Source organism: Aulostomus chinensis, chromosome 7 (genome assembly GCF_037954235.1).
Source record: "Aulostomus chinensis isolate RoL2024-O1b breed Wild chromosome 7, RoL_Achi_v1.0, whole genome shotgun sequence".
NCBI classification, from domain to species: Eukaryota; Metazoa; Chordata; class Actinopteri; order Syngnathiformes; family Aulostomidae; genus Aulostomus; species Aulostomus chinensis.
The window spans coordinates 28862206-28885208 of NC_141326.1; the positions used below are offsets into that span (position 1 = coordinate 28862206).

The 23003-nt window shown below is 48.6% G+C and overlaps 1 protein-coding gene across 8 annotated transcripts in view; it reads left to right on the top strand.

Annotated features, from left to right (window-relative positions):
* The first annotated feature begins 190 nt into the window (after positions 1–190).
* LOC147259383 (alpha-1,3-mannosyl-glycoprotein 4-beta-N-acetylglucosaminyltransferase C-like) overlaps positions 191–23003 on the top strand; it is a 49717-nt gene continuing 26904 nt past the window's right edge. For 2 of the 8 annotated variants that reach the window (XM_086209752.1, XM_086209748.1), the window contains exons 1-2: positions 12891–13055; positions 19320–19392. The gene's annotated coding sequence lies outside the window, so the exon portion shown is untranslated. Of the gene's footprint in view, positions 466–572; positions 637–735; positions 908–5398; positions 5461–5548; positions 5629–12890; positions 13113–18858; positions 19393–23003 lie in introns of those variants that run through there. The other 6 variants (XM_086209755.1, XM_086209750.1, XM_086209751.1 and 3 more) reach the window with 5 other exon arrangements.

Sequence of the window (23003 nt, forward strand, 5' to 3'; positions counted from 1 at the left end):
TGGGCCAGTAAAGGGCCGTGTGGCTGCAGGTTTTCATTCCAACCCAGCAAAAGCAACACCTGATTCTACTTAAATCAACTAAGCTGTGTCCACACAGCTCATTTGCTGGATCAGGTGTTGCTTTTGCTGGGTTGGAATGAAAACCTGCAGCCACACGGCCCTTTACTGGTCCAGTTTGACACCCCTGCTCTCTGTGATGGTGAGCAGCAGCGGAGGACACGCCAGCACTTTGGCGGAGGTGAGACTGCAATGTCTCTAATTATTCAGCGTCAGGCTGAATGGAATCTGCTCATCTTTAGGAAGAACAAACGCCTCTTTTGAGCTTCAACAAAGATTTCTAGGACCTTCAGATCTTTTAAAATCTGTTTTAAGCTGATGTTCGAAACGACTGAGAAAAGGTTGCGACACATCGACATCGAAGAGGCTGACAGTGACTCAAAAGCAGCTGGCAGCACCTCTGGATCTGTAAGTACAGCACACATTCTCTGACTGGGCTCCAAGCAGCTGGCACAGGCCGAGGTGGGATATTTGACCTTCCCACCTGATTCCTCTGACCTTGCTTTTTTCCACAGAAGAAATATTGCGCTCGCTGCCGCTGAGCGACGCCTGAGACGGGACTGAACGTGAGGAACTCCAGTAAGCAACCCTTTCAACTTCTGTGAACGTCAACGTCTAGAAAAGAGACGGCTAATTTTACACGATATCAGCTTCAACAAAACGACTTCTTTTTGTAAGCCTCTGAGGCAACAACAAGCGCAGGCTGGAGGCATGTGGTGTTCACCTTCTCCGTCCATCCGTCCGTCCTGTTAAGCCGAAAATTCTTGGAACGCCTTGACGAACCTTGTAAATTTGGTTCAAACATCCACTGGGACTCAAGGGTGAACGGAGACGTTTTTGATGGTCAAAGGTCAGTGTCACTCTCCCTCTACAAATCTGATGTTTCATTACAATCACACATGTTGCCTGAATAGTTTTGTACACACTTTGAAACAAAGGTGTTGAACAGCAGTTTGATCACACAGGAGGCGAGCGAATCCAGATCCAGAGGGTCGTTTCAGACAAGTTTTGCTGCCTAACAACAGTTTAATCTTTGCGTTGCCCCAGAAACTTTTGTCCAGCTCTGGTTTGTGTGGTTCAGAGCAGAGTAATGTGACATTTGTGCCTTTGAGCATGGCACTCTGGCCCCGACTGCCCCGTCAGAGCTGAAGAGGCATCCAGCAGAGGCAGGAGGATGGTGTGACACATCATCGCTGCGGTTCACTGGTGAAGGCAAGAATACGTCCTGGACCTGTCTGGATGAACAATGAAACCCAGACACTCAGGAGAGTTCCGTCTGACACCAGGGATCACATTTAGATTGTTTTAGAAGTTGTCTTTGATCAGACGTGGGGCTGTGAGAGACTCGGATGGTGATTCAGTGGCGCCGAGGCTGCTGCTATGAAATGCGAGTGACAGCATTCTGTGTCATCAGAGACGGCCTGTAGCCGAACGCTCAGCAGCTCATTAGAGCATCAGTTTGGATCTCTTGCTGTGAACGGGGGAGAGGCGGCGTTGGCTCAGAGGATACGGGGGAGGCGAGTCCATGAATTGTTCAATGTTCCTTTATGTCTTGACGGTCACGGCAGCCAGCCAAAGGTACTTGACCCTTGGCGGACACTTTATTTGCTTCAGCTGCTCATTAAAGCACACACGGACTCAGCCAATCATGTCGCAGGAAGTCACTGAAGCGTCCCTGTGGTCAGGAGGAAGTGCTGAGGTTCAAACCAGGCGTCAGAATGGGGAAGAGACGTGGTTTGAGTGGCTTTGAAGGAGGCGTGGTTGTCGGTGCTGGACAGGTTTGACTGTTGCGACTGAGGGCGTGGACGCTCATGTAGCAGCGTCTCAGGGGTTTACAGTGAGGGGTCGGAAAAACCTGACAAACAAGCAGACGCCACAAAAACTCCTGGAGCTATGACAACAACAAGTAGGTGTAACCTGATACGAGTCGCATCTTGTGGCCTCGAAACGTTGTTCTCTCACTCCATCTGTAGAGTTCTCGAGAATCTGCTGGGGAAATTACTAAAGTATTCAAAAGTATGAATTTTTTTATGATATCTAAACATGGCTGTGTTTACACGGCGCATTGACAGAACCACAATGTTCTCTGAAACAACTGTAGCCAGGGACTTCCACAATAACACACAAAGCCTGTAGAAGCGAGGATGGAGACGCCAGGGTCGGCGCACCGCTGCGTGACTGCAGTTTTATTCAGGCTTTTATTTATTTTGTGGTCAATCGCTCTTAAAAACGTCACAACAAGGCTGAATTCAAATATTCATGTTGGAAATGACAGAGTGAGAGAACCTTCACGGAAGTCTGGTCTCGGCAAATACGCCGTCTTCCTTTTGGTAGTGTAATAGACGTTAATGATGATGGTGTAACGCTGTATGATCAGACTGCGGAGGCCTGTGGAGACGTCATGTGATCAGGCAAACACAGTGTTGTGTTCACTTGCTTCATTTTTGACAGCCAGAGCTGGAAGCTCTCCCAGCTGGTGCTGCTCCACATACCGGGCCGAGCAAACACGCCTCACAGGGGAGCTTCTGTTTTCTGTTCTAGCTGCTCTGACCACTTCATATAAACACACTTCTTCCCACGCAGCGGCGAAGCTTTGTGTTTGCCAAACAATGGTACGCGTGATGACCAGCAGCAACAACCCTCCAGCCCGACCCTGGCGCCATTTGCCTGTGTGCCGCAAAGCTTGTGATCGTAGACGTCGGCGGTGAATTGTTCGCATTTCTGTTCCTGTGCGTTGTGTGAGGCAGTGGTGGTTGAACAGCAGGAAGTTGTATTCTGGTTGTGGCACAGTGTAACCATGGAAATTAAGCCAAGTCCTCTAATGATGACGGTTGTTGAATGATTGTTTGATGACGTTCCCTGATTAAGGATGCTGATTAAAGCTGCCCTCATTTTCAGAGAAAACACAGGTGTTCGCTGTTTTTTTTTTCAGCCAGTGGGAAGGAAGCTCTCGCTGGGGGGGGGGGGCGTTTGACCTGCTGGCTCAACTAACCCCGTCCTCCCCTATAGAGTTCCAGACATTTCTACAAGCAGCTCATTTCATTCCGCCGTGGCATGGAGGTGTTTCAGGTGCCAGCCGGTCTCCCACGATGTCCCAGTGTGTTGAAAACATCCGTCACATTAGAAATAAGCGGAGCTCGCTGGGCCGCTCGTTCCAGGCGGCAGCCATGACCCAGATTCACCCTGGCGCGCATCCACTCCACCACCATCTCTCAGCGCGATGCGCTACAAGACGCTGCACGTGGTTGCGTGTGCAGGAGGGTCTTTTCCAAACAGAGGCTCTTGTGAAGACCAAACATCTCATCCATTATTCATATTCCAGTGGAGGAAACCCAGCGAGACAGGAGCCACGTCCATCACTGCTCTGTTGTGTTTGACACGCTCAGATGAGCGAGTCAAACAAGCCGCTGGGAGCTCTGCTTGTGTTACTTTTTGTATGATATTTGCATTCAGGCCCCAGAGCTCTGATGTTTTGTTTTTGGTTGTACGACGGTCGGGTACAAATGCGCCTTGTTTTGCAGCGTCTTTCTTCATCTTAATGGGTGCTTAAGATGAAATACATGATCGTGTTATCATCAGTGCCGTACACGTTACACGCCAACTAGTGCCCTGAAAAAAGAGATGAAATCATCTGCATGCTGGGATCTTATGTAAGGTTATAAGATTCATATTTTACAGTGGTTTCTCTCAGACGCAAGTCTTGTTCTTGAATGATTAGGATGCCTCTCAGATCCGTCTCCGCGCTGTCCAGCTGCCTTCATTTAAGAGGGAACGTCTTCACTTCCAACAACAAGTAGGAGGAATTCATTATTCACTGTCATTCACATTCAAACAAAAACTTCTGCTTTGGAAGAGCGGCCTCCTCTTCAGCCTCCTCTCGGCGCCGCGCTGCAGCTTTGTGTTTGGATGCACGCGCCGCTCTAAAAACACCCATCTTGTATCAGTCCTGTTAAATGGTCTCTTCACATTGATTACAGATGAGAGGCTGAGCCAAATGCTTTGTTCCAGAGACGTCCAGTGGGCAGAGGGCTTGGAGTGCGTCAGGCTCTGGAGGACCCTCGAGGTTTGATCAGAGCAGCGAGTGCCGGCCTGAAGTAAAACGTCCAAACCATTTTTTCCGAAGGATCTCCAAATGATCTGCAGCCTGGGGTTTCATGTCGGAGCCCACAGCAGCTGCTTTTGCCAAACATCAGTGAACAGCAGTTTGAATCCTGCTGCCTTCGTTACGGCGTGAACCACAGCGAGTGTCAGTCCAGGACACCCAGAAGCTCCAGAACATTTTTTACATCGCAGCCTCTTTACTGCGAGGGATCCCACTAATAGCTGTTTCTTGTTTTGAATCATCATTTCATCATTTTGATGATCAACAACATTCAGATGACCAGTTTTTGTTTTTCTCTGTGCATAAAACATACGGCGCATTTGCATTTTACTTTTCTTTTCACTGAATGACTCAGCCTCCTGTGACCTTGACCACCACCGTGATCTGACAGCAGCTCTCCTACATGTTTATCACGTGTGTTTATGTGTTTCAAACATGTCAGGGACCGTTTAGAAAGAGACCGTCTGACTCGAGGCAAGCGTAACGCCGCTGGTATGACTCAGCGTGTTTGCTGCTCTGGGGCTGACGGCTCCTTGCTAACTTTATCAGCATGTTTGTTTGATGGGATTTCACCGGTGACTCTAGTAAAGGTGCAGGTGTGGCGCTCACACTCTGCGTTTGATATGAGCTCCGTCTTCAGAGAGCTGAAGATGTAGATCAACATTCTAAAAACACGAGTGTCCCCGACAGCAGAAGCCGTCACGGGAAACGAGCCACACATGAAGAAAACACTGTAGAGAAGCAAACGATGGTGTCGGTGAAAGCAGGTTGAATCTACCATCAGCAGCGGGAAGAAAGTGTCGACTTTAATCATCTTTATGACACCAAGTCCAATAAATGACTCACTCAACAAAGAAAGATGGCGAGAAAACGCCACGTTTGTCTGATACAGATTATTACCTTTCCAAGGGCCAGATGCTCTGAGAAGGTTGCACAAGCGTTTATCTGAACTTAACATTGCAGCCTTTATATTTTCCCCTCAAGGTCGCTGCCACTGCAGAAGCACTCAAAAGTAGTTTTTATTTACTTGATTTATTTTCAAAAACTCGTCGCTATTCAATGAAATTTCCCCACAGTTGAGTGTCTTCTTCGAGACGTTTCTGGTTGCGGGGGCGCAACGTAAGGACTTTATGTTTACAACAGTGAAAGTCTTAAAGCTCCTCGTTTGACAAACCGCCGCCAGGCACCATCGTTGGAGGGGGACAGGAAGGATTCATCTGTTGTCTAATCTGTCCTGGAAACTACTTGACTGCATGTCTCAGCCTCTCAATTCTTCTGCATAGCAACAGAACGCTGACGAGGTGATTTAGAGAGTTTTCTGGAATTCTGTCAGGAACCTTTCTGCAGCTCTGTTTTAAATTCATGACAGAATCTTTCATCCCGTTTCAGAAAGTTTGACCCTGAGAGTCGGCAGAGGGGATTCTGGCCAGAGCGCCGGTGGAGGGGAGCCTTTGACGCCGGTCCAGCAGGTCAGTGGGGCTTCATGGCATGTTTAGTCACAGCGGGAGCTCATGCAAGCCTTCAGATTAATGGTTGTGAAATATTCAGACCCCGCCTCTGCAGGGACGGAGCAGCTGATTGGGTGATTGAATTCCCTTTAGCTCAACATGTAACTGAGCTTTCACCTTCCACTGGTGTTCACGGACACCCTTCATGGCCGTCAGGCATGTAATTATGGTGCAGGCAGTTTGAATTACTGCAGTTTACAGACGGGTGCACTGAAACTCAGTGAGCTGTTGTGTATTACCTGAGATAAAAATCCCAGCGGGGCGACTGGGGGGCTGCAACTACGAGGTGTGGTCAGACGTCTTTATGAAAAATGAGCTCCTAAAATATTCATGATGCTTGAATGTTAGTTTATGCTTATGTGGTTTTCAAAGCACCATCTCGGGGGTTCAAGTTAAGTAAAGCGCGCAGAGCCACAACTTTCCCAGCTGCGAAGCAAATTTGTGATGCTCAACGTGTCAGACTGGCGAAAAAAAGTGCTGCTGAGGCGTCAAATGTAGCTTTCGTGATCTATAATTAAACATACAAACAGCAGTTTAAAGGAACCCGCTCACACAAGCGTTGGATACAGCCGAGCTTCTTATGAATAATTAACGTATAAATCAGAACTATTTGCAACTCATGCTGGTGTTTCACAGTCAAAGCTCTACTGAGAGGTGAAATCGCACATCCCAGAATGAAAAACGTGTGAATCCACACAGAATGAACAGGCTTGGCGCTCTGACGATCGACCTCCTGCTTCCTGTGAGCGCTCCTGCTCTAAAACAACTGAACTCACGGAAGGTGTTCCTGTTGACATGTTTGAGGAGGCAGAAAAGAGTCATTTGCACTTCACAAATACTTTCATAATTCCTTAAAACTGGAATCAATCGGATATAAAAAAAATCACCCGCCAGCTGAGGTATTTTTAATCTGCTGTCTTTTTCAAAGTCAAGATGCTACAAGGCAGTTGAAGTGTGGTTGGGTTTTTGTTGGGTTTTTTGCATGTGGCAGGAAATGCTCTTGATCTTTTGTCCCCTGCAGGACACGCGCCGATAGCCCATAAAAAAATACATCCATAAAGTTTTAACTGTCCTTCTGTGTCACCGTCTCAGCCTGTCACTCAAGGGCTGGACGTTCATTTGTATATAAATTAGTGCCAGGCTTCAGTTTAACGCTCTACACAAGCACAAGTAGCATTCGCTTCCTCAAGCGGTCGTAAATGCCTGGACATAAAATCCCGACCTTCACCTTCTCAAGCACAACTTGTGGAGTCAAGAGGAACTCGACAGCGGCTGTGTAGCGTGAAGCTAATTGTGACCAAACAACTACAGCTAAAATGTCCAAATCCTCGGCTGACAAGCATCCGAACGCATCGCAGACCAGAACCCAGGTTCTCCACGCCGCAAACACTTCGATTTGAGCTAAAAACACACAAACTAGAGCACAAGCTTGAGCTCATCCATGCTCGTGGTGGACCACTGAAAAGAGAAGCACGAGTTGGGAATCGTAGCGAAACCCTCCTTCCCGTGCAGAGAAGATGAAGGAGATGAGCTGACATTGTTAAACATCTGGTTGCCTCCTCCTCCTCCTCGCTTTCCCCTAAAAGATGAAATCCGGCAGTAAACGCCACACTTGAGAATTCCTCATCTGTAACAATTTCATTTACCCTTTAAAAAAAAATCCTTAAAGTGGTGTTTCGTGGTGGAAATGTTCTTACTGGAAAAAAAGTCAAACTTTTGTTCACAGTTAAACAAATGCAACTGGCCTGCAAGGCGGCTGTCGCCCTGCAGCTCTGTGCTCATGCATATTTTTCCAGCCGGGATGGACGGTTGTTAGTGGACCGTGTCTGCAGGCGTCGCTCAGCCGACGCGGTTTCACTGCTGTGCTGCTGAACTTTCGCGCCTCCACGCCACCGTGTCCTTGTTTGTTCTCGTCACAGCCCTGTTCGCCATTCGTGGCACAAGATATTGAAACTCATTGTTCTTCATTGTGAAGCAGAATCTGCTGCCATTTCTCCTTTTGCAGGCCATCATTGGAACACAGGTCTTGTTTAGGTTTGGAGGGATTTTTGTTTTCATAATCAGCTGCATTGTTTCCGCTCAGTCACCTGTCACTGTCAGGGAAACAGGTGTCCTTGAGGAAACAATGCCTCAAAGTCTCGTCATTCTTCTTGTCTTCTGTCTCCAGGCTGGTTTTGTTGGTGTGCGTAACAATGACAAATAACTAAAACCTAAAAATAGAGTTTGCAGGCATCAGTCTGGGGAAACCAGACCCCTGCTCCTGGTCCGAGAAGCTGCCTACACACACTGTCTGGTCTCTCAGGCCATCGTCTGAATTCTAAATCAGAATCAAACCAAACGCACCACCACTGTTGTCACAACAATAAATAATGGAGACAGATGAATAATTATGGTGAAGGGAATCAATTCCCATTCTAGGTTTCTGACAGCCTAATGGATGGAGATCAGGTTCACCCACAGAGGTGATGTAAAGCGCCGCCGGCCGCTGGAGATGAAGGAAAAATCTGCCGCTCTGATCCACTGCATTCCCTCTATGATTGGAAATCTCATGATGTATGAGGAGACGAGGGGAAGTATTGATGTTTTTACCTCGCGCAATCATCACTCTCGTCTCGTACCTCAAGGTCCTGCAGCTATTAGTCTTTCATTGCCTCTGTTTTCAAAATAATGCTGTTTTCATATGCGACGGAAAGTGAAAAGTGAGTAGTCCAGAGAGGTTTCAAACTCCCGAAGTTCACCCTGATGACATGAGTCAGACACAAACAGTAGATTCCTCTTTGTCACCGGTGTGTAACTGTGAGGCGCTCACTCTCTGGCTGGCTGCAAGGCGACCCATGCGCCATGTTGTCATGGTTGGAACTTTGTTTGGCAGCTAAATATGAGAAGGTCTTCCATCTAATGTGTCCCAGATGGAGCAAAGAGTCATTTGCATGCGTTATCAGGCAGGATGAGCCTTCGTCAAACTGCTTACAGGAAGAAAAAAAAATCCAATCTCTTTCTCTTCACTCCCGTAGCTGCGATTGTTTCAAGTGTCAACACCGTCTGATTAACTTGAACTTTTAATACAGTTGTCCTGACACATTCAGCGCTGATTTCCAATCCATATTCATATTTCTGAAAGAAGAAGGTCATGTGACACATCGGCAGGCGAGCAGCCATCCGTGGATGTTTTTGAGCAGGACTTTGCATCGCCTCATCAATTCTTAATTGATTTATTCATCTATTCATGAATGAGCTTGTCTGCCGAGCACACATGAATATCTAAAGTACGCACCAGGCCCCTCGACGTCTCATCGCATTCCCTCGCCGTGGCAATAGTCAGCTGACTGTCACTCATCATAATGGCTGCTAATGGTTCCAGGTGGTTTTCCGCTGAGAGAAGAAGATGATTTTTTTTTTTTTACATTTTAATGAAGTTGCTCCCACAAGGAGATTGTTGAAATTAGAGTCAAGATCTTAGAGATGAAATACAGCTTCAGAAAGTGGCATTAATCAGGCGTGTGGAGAACATCGAGGGACCGTCTGAATCTGTTCGAGCGCTCTGAGTGCTCGCTGACAGCTGCTTTTGGCTCCAGATCGAATCACCGTATTAACTCTGCATCATCGTGGGGGTCATGTGGCTCGGGGGCGACTTGGCTACATCTGAGGTTGCTCAATGTTGGGAGATGAATCCCTCCTCAAAGGCTCTTCCGTGTTTTCCAGTATCATCTCTCAGAAACTACGTGAGCTGACCCTGACTCTTCACGCAACGCACTTTGAACACAACACACACCATCACCGCGGCAATGGCGCTAGCGTGCGCCACCGTGGCGGCGAGGACAGGAATTCACTGGTGCACCAACGTCATGCAGCAGGCCGGAAGTTGCTGTACATTCATTGGCAGCAAACGGCAGAATTTTCAGTGGGAGATGAATGTCTGAGAACCATCCCAGTCCCACTTCTACGCCGCAAAAGGATCCGAATAGCTTTTCCGTTGCTGATGTTTCTGTGGCGCTGGTTTATGATGTGAACAGACGTTTTGCTGCCACCACCATGCAGCCATCAGAGGTCGCGGCCATTTTCTGTGCTTCTGTGAGCACAGCTTTGTTTTTTAACTGTTCGTGTTTTTTGTGTGGTCGTTTAAGATCTTTCCGCCTGGTACAGATCGAGGCGAACTGATTTGATATTTTTGGCTGTATAAAGTACATACTTTAACTCACTTAACACAAAATGTTTGAGTTTCACTTTGGAAACATGTTCCAAAGTGAGAGAAATGCCATCGTGGTGCTCACTCACAGGCTTCCTGACGTTGCTGTCCCCTCCTGCATGCTTCCATCTACCCAAATGTACGTGGCTGGCTCTTACTGAATTCTGGAGTCCCAAAGACGTGATGGAAGAGAGGAAAAACCCCTTCAGGAGCTCAAGACTCCTGTTAGGAAGTACTTGAAAGGCAAAATACACTTCAGAGTGAAGAAGCGCTTTAAGAGGCTTGTATAAAGTCCCTTTTCCGGAGCCATTTGAAGCTGGTCTGTGTAAAATCAGCTGGTTCAGACTGCAATATCTCCAAGTTACATGGGATTTCTTCAGGCTAACGAACAGATTAGTACAAAACTGAACATTCAAATACACACGACGACTTCCCATCGCACTGCACTTCCCATTTCGTACCAGAAACTTCCAGCGTTTCTCTTTGAGGTCTCATCCTGTCTCAAGCAGTTTCAGCTAATTCTTACAGGAGCCTCCCAACAGCGGAGACACTGTGTTGGAGCCTGGTGTTACACGGTGTGATGCGAATTATTTCGAACGCTTATATTTTAAAACAGCTGCAGCCCAAACACAACAACACGGAGAGCGCTCGGCGCCCTCAGCACCAGCTCCATCTCCTCTTCTGCCATTAATCTGTTTTCATGCCGAATTAAAGGAATACCACGCGAGGACATGGCGGCATGGAGAATATATGCAATCTACATTTTCAGGGGCTAGGAGGCTAATTATAATTGCAAATTGGCAACTTGACTCCTGGTCCTCTTTCATTGGTGGCTCTGCTCAGACCCAGCACGAGCTGGTCATTAAAGCCTGCTTCCGCTCCAAATTCCAGGTTCTCTCAGTCAGGCCAGTTTGCTCTTCGGCTTTTTAAACCTCAGGTTTTGGGTTGTTGTTGTTTTTCTTTTCTTTGTTCGCTGGTGTGTTTTATTTGGTGTATTTTAATAAACGCTGCCTGCTCACACGACGTGATGCTGTAACCAGTGCACGACTGCGGGATATCACACGCCATCCTCCAGGACCGAACGGGTCGGCGTTGCAGCTCCAGCTACAAAGTCAGTTTATAAAGGACGAATGTGCAGAGAAGACGTGCACACAACTTCAGCATAGTTTGTAGAGATAATCCCAGATTATAACTTTCCTGATCAATAACTCATAAAATGTTGTTCAAACAGACCATCCCTCACAACTGGAGGAGTCGGTTTTTACATTCAGTTCCTAACGTGAACGTTTCCTCTGTTTTCACCTTAAATTTGAAGTTCAGTGTGTCAACGTGTGCTATCCGAACTGGTTTTGGTCCGACGCTGTTACGCAGAAATCAGCGTCCCCTACATTCAAGTGCTCACCCGATGAAGTCCCGCGGTCTGTGTTTGTCCTACTGAGCATGCTCTGTGGGCAAAGCACACACTCAGCGCACCTCCTTCAGAAGGGGAATCTTCTTTGTTGTTCAGCCCTCTTTCAGGTTTTGGGATAGATTTTCATTCATTCATTCATTCACTCACTCACTCACTCACTCACATAATCAAGCCTGCGTCCCTGGGAGCAATCGGGTTCAGTATCTTGCTCCCTTCACCTCTGGATGTGGATAAATCACTGAGCCGTACACGGTCGCTCTTCTAAACCCTCCAAATGTGGAAATTCAAATTCTGGTGGTGAACTTGGTCATTTTGTCATGTGATGATGTAACAATGATCACAACGACAGCAGACGCTGTGCCACAAGCGCGTATGACATCAGCATTAGTGGCCACAGTTGTTTGTTATACCTCTCACCCCCAGCAGATGGAGACAACAGTGTCACACTGCAGCTTTAAAACCAGGTGTGGAATATTGCGGGGCTGTTCGTGTAAGAGCCCACAGACAGCGAAGGGGAGGGGTTTGCTCCACGGTAAAGGCATCAAATGTTGTCTAACCAAAGGGTTGCTGGTTCCATTCCCACCTGCCCAGCTGACAGTGCCAAAGTGTCCTTGAGCAAACTGAACCCCAGGTGCTCCTAATGAGAGGAACCCTCCACCAGAATGTGATGTCGAACCACACGCATCATACGAGCGAGGCGTGATAACAATGTGTTCATGGTTTGGGTTGGTTTTGAATTCTTTTTTTATTGAAGGAAAATGAAAACGTCCGGCTGTAAAGTTCTGAAAGAACATCAAGGTTTTACAGTCAGAACCCAGATTCTGAAGTGGCACCGTAACGCTGGAACTGACCGAAGCCGGCAGGCTGGTGATGTCATGAAGGCCCGTCACTCCCTCGTGCTTCCCAGCAGGGACGCATCACGTAAACTCAATAGCGTCTGTGGTTTGACTGAGCTGCTCCAGCTTTCAGGGACGGTCCTCTGCTGTCACGACCTACGGCTCCCAGGCCGAACGTTCTGTCCTCTCATTCAGGCTCTGCGTGCTTTTATGAAGAATGCAAAGACGAGAACCTTGAGAAGGAGCGTATATGCAGCCGGCTGGAAAACACATAAAACACTTAAACTCCATTAATTCATCCACATTGATGTCTAACACCTGCGTCTCCTGTTGCTTAGAAGACAGTCAATTTGAGGGTTTTTTTTTATTGGGAGAATATCCAGTGCGGCGTCCTCGAAGGAGACGCGTGATGTGTGAAGTGACTGGGGTTCAGCCAGCTGAGCCTGAGCTGAGCGAGTGTGTCCGTCCCTCAGCCGTCCCCACGCCGTCGCCTGGGATTTGAAAAGTGGAACTCTTTAGGAATGTGAAAATGCTATTTAGTTGTTTTTCCACGCCTAAACTTTCAAACGCAGCCGGCTCGATACGGACGTGCAACTGTGGCATCGCTGAGAGAGGGAGAGAGTGAGAGGGAGAGGAGTGGCCGAGTGAGGGAGAGAGAAAAGAGAAGCCAATGAGAGGCAATTGGTGCACTCTGTTTGTGACACCTTGTGGTGGAGAGTGAGGGGGTGGCATAGAGGGAGAGGGAGAGATAGGGAAGGAGGGAGGGGGGCACCGCTGGATAGAGAGAGAGGGAGAGATCAAAGCAGAGGAAGAGACGGAGGAGGAGAGGCGAGGATGAGCTACAGCAGCTCTGCAGTGAGAGCCAGAGCCCTGCTCGCCTTTGCAACCAGTGTTTACTTGACTTTTCCTGAGAGCCGGTTCTCTCCCCCCTGCGTGAGTCATGGGAGTGATTTAGGTGAGTGGAGCAGCAGCAGAGCCACAGATCCGTTTGTGTCTGCGCGGTGGTGGGCAGGTAAGCTCGCTCTGCGTCCGTCCGCCTGTCATTTCCACTGCTCTGCTGGCTTTGATCTGCTCCTCTTCTCTTCAACTTCTGCAGAGTTTGGGGTCTTGAGGTTAGTTTGCCTTTGTTTCCAGGTTTCTCCTCCCTGTCTGTGCTCGGGCAGCGATGTTGGGAAGTGTGAGCGGCTTGCTGCAGTTTCTCTGAGCCGCGTTTAGTGTCTTTGCGTTGACGGACGAGTTCGGGGGGGGGGGGTGATGGTTTAAGAGGATGAGAGGGAGAATTGTCAAATCTCTGCTCGAGGGAGCAGGAATGTTGCTGCATTTCAGTGTTGATCATCCTGATCTGACTCTAGAAGAGATAATCCAACAGTAAGAAGGCCCAGGCTGCTTGTCAGATTTCACACTGCATTATTTTAGCTTTTTTTGGGGGGGGGAGGTGGATTTCGTAACACAGCTGAGGAAAATTTCCTTCTGCATCAGGACTTAGTGACTAAAAAAGAGCAGGATCTCTCCGCGAGCATCCCTTCACCGACTGAGGCGTGCCGTGTGTGTGTGTGTGTGTGTGTGGGAAGTGTAGAAGCCAGGTTATCAGAGATTTGTGGCTCAGCCTCCTGAGCGACAGCTGAGCTCTATCACAGCTTTCATCATGACTCAAGCTGGTAAACTGCAGCTCAGCTGGTGACACAAATCCTCGTCCCCTCGGCGACGTGGGAATAACCTGCCTCCGTCTCAGGCTGGATTACAGTGATTTACTGCTGCTCTCATCAGCCGCGTTCGTGTTTGTGTGTGGTTTGACCCATAATGGCACATAATGGCGCCATACGTTAGGTTGGAGAGGACGCTGTCATACTCTCGTCAGCGGTCCACTTGTAAGATGACAGCTGTTATTAATGCTGGCTCTCCTCCTGACCCTCATCAAACGTCTGGCGGAGGTGCCGGACAAGAATTAATGGACCTGTTAAAATTAGAAGTTACATTTATTGCCGGCGTGGTTCTCCGTCGGCGAGGACCTCCATCACTCCCTCAGCAGAGGACGGCTCCTGCTAGTTGGCCCACAAACTCGGTTGAACGTGCAGAGCATCGGGGTCGTCTCTGCTATCGATCTCCAGCTCCTGCACATTCGGTCCTCTCTCAGCTCAACAATGCTTTTCACCTCTCATTACCTGCATCCCCTCGGCCGTGATGTGATTGGAACCGATTTAGCAGCGATCAATAAAGGAAAATAGCTCTTACCTGGCTTGACCTCATCTGTGAGCTTCACTGAAGTTCTTCCCAAGTTCATCGTTTGGGTTTCTTTTCTTCTTTTCAGGACATTAATTATCTACTTTTGAATTTCAGACAGCGTATTAAAGTTTCAGCACCACAGTGAGGGGAGAGCAGCTCTCTGGCGAGGATCAATGAACTGGCAGAAACAATGTGAGGGGGAAGCGATGCAGGCAGTGAACAAATTTAACAGCATCTCAGGCTGGTAGACGGACAAATCAGCAGGATTCTGCTAATGTCAGAACCACTTACAAGCACACGACTAGACTTCGCCGCGCGTGGGAAGACTTTCTCATCAACTAAACAGTTCATAGGATGCACTTCATGATCTTTTCGATTCTTTCTTCTTTCCAGGCAGTGTGTAAACGTCTGCTTTTGGACGCGACATGCATCCGGCAACACAGGGTTGATTGTTTGAGAGGGGCGGCGCAAACGTCTCTGGTCTGGTTTGACCGTCACCATCTTGGTGTTTTGCAACCAGTCGACTATATTTGGACACGGTGGTGGAGCTGGAAAAAGACGAGGGCTGTCAATCAGCCACGACCTGATTTATTGTCCATTTTTGTCTAAAATGGCTCCATAATTTTAAAAAAATAACGTCCTGCTGTTTTGAAAATTACTTGAAACTAGCAGATGAGGCGGTGAACTAAAACAAAGTCCACTTCATCTGTTTTGTTTTTTTAATAAAGTTCCAGTCTGACTTCTTTGTGCCACCACTTAATTCACCCCCTGCTGGCCGTTAGGGAGAACGCAGAGGCGAGGCATGGCTGAGACCAGGAAGATTCATGTTCAGTCCACATTCTGGTGCTGCGGTGACAAGCTGACGTTTTTCTCTGCTAGACGTTGTCAAGGTGCCCTGACGAGGGCTCGTCTGACCCTGCTATCATAAAAGGGGCAAATCTGCACTTCAGACCCTCTCAGGAGAGACTGGATGACCTTGAGACGAAGGATAAATACGCTAGCAGACGTGCAGCTTTCTTTCTTTGCAGAGGCCGTGCATTGCTAAAGCTTTTTTCTAACTTTGAATGTCTTAACATCATGGAACCTTCGGGAATGACCGAAGTGTCATGCGCATGCTGCACTGTGGGGGGGGGGGGGGGGGGGCACTTTTATAAAAACAGGATTTTTTTTCCACACGTCTTGAGATTGTCCCCGACCAATGGCAACCAGAACTCTACACAAACCCGGCTGTAATCAGATCCTTCCCAAAACTAACAATTTAACCCTTTCAGGACTGAAAAGATGTTGATTCATGATCAACAAAATTCAAATAAAAACGAGCAAACATTATAGGGTCTTGGCCGGAAGTACCTTCAGGCTCAGGCCCTAATTCAAGCTGCACGCAGCGTTGTGAGGGCCTGAGCCCTGGCCTGAATCCCAGGGTGTCCTGGTCCAGGGTGGAGGCCTTGTAGTTGAGGAGTTAGAAGCCTGAGTCTGATCAGAGAGTGAGAGCAGAGCTGAGAGCTGGCCCTTTAAGAACCCCTCCCCCGCTGCTCTGTCTCTGATCTGTGCTAGAGTGAGAGCAGAGCTGAGAGCTGGCCCTTTAAGAACCCCTCCCCCACTGCTCTGTCTTTGATCTGTGCTAGAGTGGAGAGCAGAGCTGAGAGCTGGCCCTTTAAGAACCCCTCCCCACTGCTCTGTCTCTGATCTATGCTCGAGTGAGAGCAGAGCTGAGAGCTGGCCCTTTAAGAACCCCTCCCCCACTGCTCTGTCTCTGTTCTGTGCTAGAGTGAGAGCAGAGCTGAGAGCTGGCCCTTTAAGAACCCCTCCCCACTGCTCTGTCTTTGATCTGTGCTAGAGTGAGAGCAGAGCTGAGAGCTGGCCCTTTAAGAACCCCTCCCCACTGCTCTGTCTCTGATCTGTGCTAGAGTGAGAGCAGAGCTGAGAGCTGGCCCTTTAAGAACCCCTCCCCCACTGCTCTGTCTTTGATCTGTGCTAGGGTGAGAGCAGAGCTGAGAGCTGGCCCTTTAAGAACCCCTCCCCCACTGCTCTGTCTTTGATCTGTGCTAGAGTGGAGAGCAGAGCTGAGAGCTGGCCCTTTAAGAACCCCTCCCCCACTGCTCTGTCTCTGATCTGTGTTAGAGTGAGAGCAGAGCTGAGAGCTGGCCCTTTAAGAACCCCTCCCCCACGGCTCTGTCTCTGATCTGTGCTAGAGTGAGAGCAGAGCTGAGAGCTGGCCCTTTAAGAACCCCTCCCCCACGGCTCTGTCTTTGATCTGTGTTAGAGTGAGAGCAGAGCTGAGAGCTGGCCCTTTAAGAACCCCTCCCCCACTGCTCTGTCTTTGATCTGTGCTAGAGTGGAGAGCAGAGCTGAGAGCTGGCCCTTTAAGAACCCCTCCCCACTACTCTGTCTCTGATCTGTGCTAGAGTGAGAGCAGAGCTGAGAGCTGGCCCTTTAAGAACCCCTCCCCCACTACTCTGTCTCTGATCTGTGCTAGAGTGAGAGCAGAGCTGAGAGCTGGCCCTTTAAGAACCCCTCCCCACTGCTCTGTCTTTGATCTGTGCTAGAGTGGAGAGCAGAGCTGAGAGCTGGCCCTTTAAGAACCCCTCCCCACTGCTCTGTCTTTGATCTGTGCTAGAGTGAGAGCAGAGCTGAGAGCTCGCCCTTTAAGAACCCCTCCCCACTGCTCTGTCTTTGATCTGTGCTAGAGTGAGAGCAGAGCTGAGAGCTGGCCCTTTAAGAACCCCTCCCCCACTGCTCTGTCTCTGATCTGTGCTAGAGTGAGCAGAGCTGAGAGCTGGCCCTTTAAGAACCCCTCCCCCACTGCTCTGTCTCTGATCTGTGCTAGAGTGGAGAGCAGAGCTGAGAGCTGGCCCTTTAAGAACCCCTCCCCACTGCTCTGTCTCTGATCTGTGCTAGAGTGAGCAGAGCTGAGAGCTGGCCCTTTAAGAACCCCTCCCCCACTGCTCTGTCTTTGATCTGTGCTAGAGTGAGAGCAGAGCTGAGAGCTGGCCCTTTAAGAACCCCTCCCCCACTGCTCTGTCTCTGATCTGTGCTAGAGTGGAGAGCAGAGCTGAGAGCTGGCCCTTTAAGAACCCCTCCCCACTGCTCTGTCTTTGATCTGTGCTAGAGTGAGAGCAGAGCTGAGAGCTGGCCCTTTAAGAACCCCTCCCCCACGGCTCTGTCTTTGATCTGTGCTAGAGTGGAGAGAGAGGACGAGCACCAGGACTGGAGTGGGACAAGAGGAAGAAGTCAGCATACGCTGGTCCAGAGGGACACAGAACACCATGTTCTTGGAGGGGTTTTTGTCAGGAATGCAGTGGTGTGGTTGGTAGAGCTGTGGGATGGATGGTGTAGACGTGAGAAGCGTTTGTTTGACAGTATGTACCTGAGAGGACACCGTCTCCCCATAGACTTCCATTGGAAGGTGAAACGTGTCTCCCCCACTTTGACGGCTTGTAAAATCCAAACCAAATGATTCATATAAAAACTTTTAAAGATTTTTGAAGAGCAGAGTTGTGTGATCAATGTGTGAAAGTTTGGAAGCGATAGCATTAATGCCCTAGGAGGAGATAGATTTTGTTCGGGGGAGTAAAAAAAGTCCTCATTTTGACAGTTTTGTCCAAATTGTGGACATTCTGTTGTAGATAGGTGAGGGGTCAGAGTGTAGGAATTGTGCGTCTTGATGAGACGAGTCCAACGGTGTTGGTCCCATGTTTGTGGGACATTCCTGGGAGGAGTTATAGCGCTGAAAATTATCAAAAATTATCTTGTAGTTGTGTGGCTCCCTAGGTGGCGCTATAGACTTTTTTGTGAGATTAGTGAGTGTTTAGCCAGACCGGACAAGTGTGCCGAATTTCATGCATGTTCAGGGGGTGAGATTACATAATGCGCATATTGCACGCGCAGTCATTGAGAGCAAGAACAGTCCAGGACCAGGTTTTGAATGGTGTGGATGTGTAAACCGGCTCCAGGCCGTCTGGCCCAGTTGCCTCATGGGTGTTGGGGGGCTGGGACACTGGTTAGTGTGTGTTTGTAGTGTTTTAGTGCTGCTAATGTGTTGATCTGCCCAGCATAATAGGGTCTTCGCCTCAAGTGCCTTCAGGCTCAGGGCCTAAAAGACGAATGTCAGCTGATGACCACGTGTCAAATTACTGCATTGGAAGGGTTGCCCATCGCTCAGATTTGCTGTTAATGCACAGCCGTTCAAATCCTTATGAGAGTTAAATGGAGTTAATTGATTTTACTGAATCTTCCAGGTGACAAATCCGTCCTGTCCCCCTTGTCATCTTTCAGGTGATCAATTTTAGCGTTTCTTATGAAAGTATACATGAGAACTTAATTTAGATTTTATTTTGGGGGGGGGGGGGCCTCGCTGACCTTCTTTCAGCGTTCCCTTCGATAGAATTCAGTGTAAAAAATATGGAAGGTGGGTGGACTGCCTACGTATAAAAACAAGCGAGCAAAGTCTGCACGGCCATCTGCTCACAGCAGAATTTTTTTTTCTTCATCAACACTGCAGCCTTGCAACAAAAAAAAAACCCCTCCCACTCCTGCAGTTTAGCATCTTGTATTAAGAAGGAACAGAAGACACAGCAGAACATGTTAGTTGCATCAGGTCCAAGCGCGCAGCGCCGACGCCTCAGGGTGACGGCAGACACTCACCGGCACATCGGGTTCCATGAACAACTCTGCTGCTAATCAAGCGGATTTTCCCCTCTAGAAAAGCTTTTGCGTTCGATATGCATGAAGAAATGGCGATGGTTTACAGGCGCCGACTAAATCAGGTCTAGTTCCAGACGCTGGAAAGTTTGGGTTATTTTTAGGGATTGTGGTGTTTTTGTCACGCGTGTTGGGCAGCGAGCTGCTGCACTGTGTGAGTCTGGTCTCTCGCTGTAAGCCCGAGTCAACGCGCCGTCCTCGTCTGGAACAGCCAGACAGTTCATGAGAGGACACAGAGGTGAAAATGCATCTCAATTGTTCTGCTTCTTCTTCTTCGTCTTCTTCTCCTTCTCAGGCTGTTTCCCTCTCCTTCTGTGATTAAGGATCTATGCCAACCGATGAAACGACGCACTGGCATCAGTAGGCAGGTACGTGCTGTCAACTCTGTAGATTTTTAAGAAAAGTTTTAGTGAAGCGTTTGAAAGCTCGACACAAATCAGTAAAACACAAAAGCTTCGTCAGTCTGACTTCACACGTGCAGCGGGTTAGGAAGGAGCCGCAAACTCACTCGTGTCAGAGATGCTGGTCACTCTCACGTCCTGTAACAGGAGCCAAGACCCATCCATCCCTCCATCTTCTCCTGTTGAGGGTGGTGGGGGTGGAGCCTATCCCAGCAGCCCTCCCCCTGGACGGGTCACCAGTCCATGGCAGGGCCAACACATAGAGACAGACAACCATTGGCTCTCCCAGCCACGCCTACGGTCAATTTAGAGTCTGGATTAACCTGGTCCCTCTTGATGTCTTTGGACTGTGGAGGAATCGATCAAGGAGGAAGTCCTGGCATCTGAATCTGATCTTTGAAAAAAAAATGTGGATCGTTGCCTCTCCAGTTCTCATGTTCAGTTCAGCCGCTTTGTGACGTTACTGTTGAATGAACGCCGGTCACACGTGTAACTGCTGCCATAAATGGAACGCCAGACCCACAGTAGCACCGTTTATGTGTCTGCGCCATCGCCTCATCCGAGCGGGACACTTTCTTGCTTTAATTGTACATTTTAAAATGGTGCTAAATTAACGCATCGGAATAGCAGAGAAGGCTGAGCCGTTTAATCTGGATGAACTCTGGATGAACCGCTCCTTCCTTTGCCTCTCTCTGCTCTTAGTAGCACCTCCAACGTGGTGCGAAGCCGCATTGTTCTCCGTGTACACAACATCACCCAAATAAATCAACAGCGCGCTGAAGCTAAAGAAGTCGATTATTCAGAGAAAGTCTATCCAAAGGCTTCAAACAATTCCAATACGAAGTTTCTTATCGTTTGTTACACCGAGATCTGCTGCACTAAAAGTTGCATTAAAAATTCATCTTCAACAGCTGCTCACTGAGTTTCAGAGGAGGAAAACTCACAGGTGCAGCAGTTTGTGAATAAATACAGTCCAGCTGATACTGAGATGGGGGGTGCGGGGCTGCAGAGGCTTGGATGTTGTTTTAAGAGCAAAGATCGTTCGGGCAGGCATCTGTTGGCGTCGCGGGAAAGGTTCACAGCCTGACCCCGACCTCTGACCTCCCAATGTTTTCACCAGACACTCTGAAGGAAGCAGTCCAGCTAAAAACAGAGGCTGTGTTTTTAGCCGCTTTAGTTGGGTTTTCGTTGCTGCGCTGTTGCTCCGTGCGGTCCTGAATTCACCGGCCTCCCAGCTGACGAATTGAGGCATTTTGTTGCGATCTCCGTCATGTAGTTCCGGATGAGGATCACATTCATAAGCACTGAAATCCTCCGAGGACACAACTGCTGCCCATCTTTCTTTTTTATGGAGAAATCTTGTGCAAGCCATCGTTCTCCTTCATTATTCAGCAGCTTTGCTCAAACGCATTAAGCTTCCAAGCCCCCAAAAAAGAAGTTATTTTCTCAGACAAGAACACGGAATAAAGAATCACCTCTTCTTCTGTTCGACTCCAGCAAAAAAAAAACATCCATGCAAGACAACTTATTAAAGCAGAAGCTCCTGGAACTAAATAATGCTCCTTGGCACCTCGTTGTCGGGGATTCAGGCAATAACGACGCTCACAAGCTTTGCTAGCTTCATGTGCCGATGATGACATCTGGCGCGAATGAGAATTAGCGACCTGTAATTAGAAAGCATAGCGCAGCAGACTCACTTTCCTCTCCGTCGCGCGCCGGTCAAAAGACAGACGACAACAGGCCAAGGGAAGCTTCAGTTCCAGGGCCTGAAGGTTGTTGGGTCGGTCACCCACAGACCCTCGCTGACCTTAGGAGTGGAGAAGCAGAGAGACGTAAAACACACAAGCAGGTTGAACCGCTGACCGTCCGGTTCCTGGGTGTCAGAGTCCCTGGGATTTTAGGGGTTGTTTCCATCTGTGGTTAACACCGGCTTCGTGTATCTGAATGTTTGGTTTAGTAACCCTCTGGTGAGTTTGGAGGCATTTGTGTGTCTTAAAGACTGAGATTAGTAACAAGTGGCTCAACGAGACTACAGAGGTTTTCTCAAATTAAATCACATGCAAGTGGGAGGTGCGGCGCAAAGATAATCCTGCTGAACAAAACCTGTGTGGAGCACAAGCCTCTGCTTGCTAGACAGTTCATTTTCTGCCGTCATGGCGATGCAAGCGTCTGGGTTGACCTACAGAAACACATCAACTCTGCTGCTGTAACACATCGGTGAGGAGGCGGTCGTGGTCGTTTGACGTGTCCTAAGTCATTTTGCTCCTTGGACAACTGGGCGTGAACGACAACTCAGTGTAAAATTCCTGATAACAGAGAAGAAGATAGTGGCAGGCAAATGTGGGCTCCCAAGGGCCTGAAGCTGGTGATGGGCTGTGCTTCAGTGTCAGCAGATCCCACCACAGACCAAATCCAACCATCAACCGGTTCGTGTTAAAAACGCGCGGTGCGCGCGAGGTGACGCGTTTCCTCACGAGCGAACAGAAACACTCACAGGAGCAGGAAATATGTAGGAATCTGTCACTGAAAATAGTCCCAACAGATGCGCCAGCAGGGGCGGCGTGGCTCAGAGGGTCGCTGGTTCAATCCCCACTTCCCCCGGCGACCATGTCCAAGTGTCCGCGAGCAAGATACTGAACCCTAACTGCTCCTGATGGCCCTGCGACGGACTGGTGACCCGTCCAGGGTGAACCCCGCCTCTCACCCAATGTCAGCTGAGATAGGCTCCACCCCCTGTGACCCTTAACAGATAAGCGGTGTAGAAAATGGACGGATGGGTAGAGATGCACCTCTAAGAGGCATGTCCTACAGGCTAGCGTCACCCGCTGGTTTAGGAGATTTTAAGATGAAGCAGTTCTTTTTTTCTTTTCTTTCTTTTTTTTTTTGGTTCGTTGGAGGTTGGGAAGAGCAGACAAGTAGAGACGAGTCAGGAAATCAGCTTGAAAGCCCTCAACGGATAAATAAACGGCGTGCTGCTGATGTGCTTGTTCCATTTGGGAATCAGTAGAAATGTTGCTCCAAAAGTCTCTGTTTGAAAAAAAGAGAATTCATCCCATCAGTTAGACGTCGTGATGTAATCTTCTTAAAACAGAAAAAGCAGCAAAAGCCGATTTGCATTTGACAGCACTAATCTTGTTCTAAAAAAATAATCTCAGTGATAATTTTCTCTAAAATGTTGTCAACTACGGAAGCAGGCCCAAAAAAAAAGGTCATATTACGTTGGCTCAAACCTGACATTCCCTTTCTCCTGGGTTGATATCAAATATCAAATTGTGACATCGGATGATTTCAAATACAGGAAGAGACAAACCAAGGGTTCGTGTCCAATGATTCAAATATCCGCTTTCATCCTGGTAGGCAAAAGTAATCATGACAAAAAAAACGCAGAGGATGGAGGAGGGCGAGCGGACAAGCGCCAGCCCAGAGAGACGCGCATCCGCGAGCCTTAATCTTGCAGCTCCTGCAGACTTGCCAAATGTTATCAGACCAAATGGATCAAACCCTGAGAGTGACAGGAGCCATTTCACCACCAACAAGGACTCCACAGCTGTAACTGAAGTGATGGAGGAGGCCAAAGC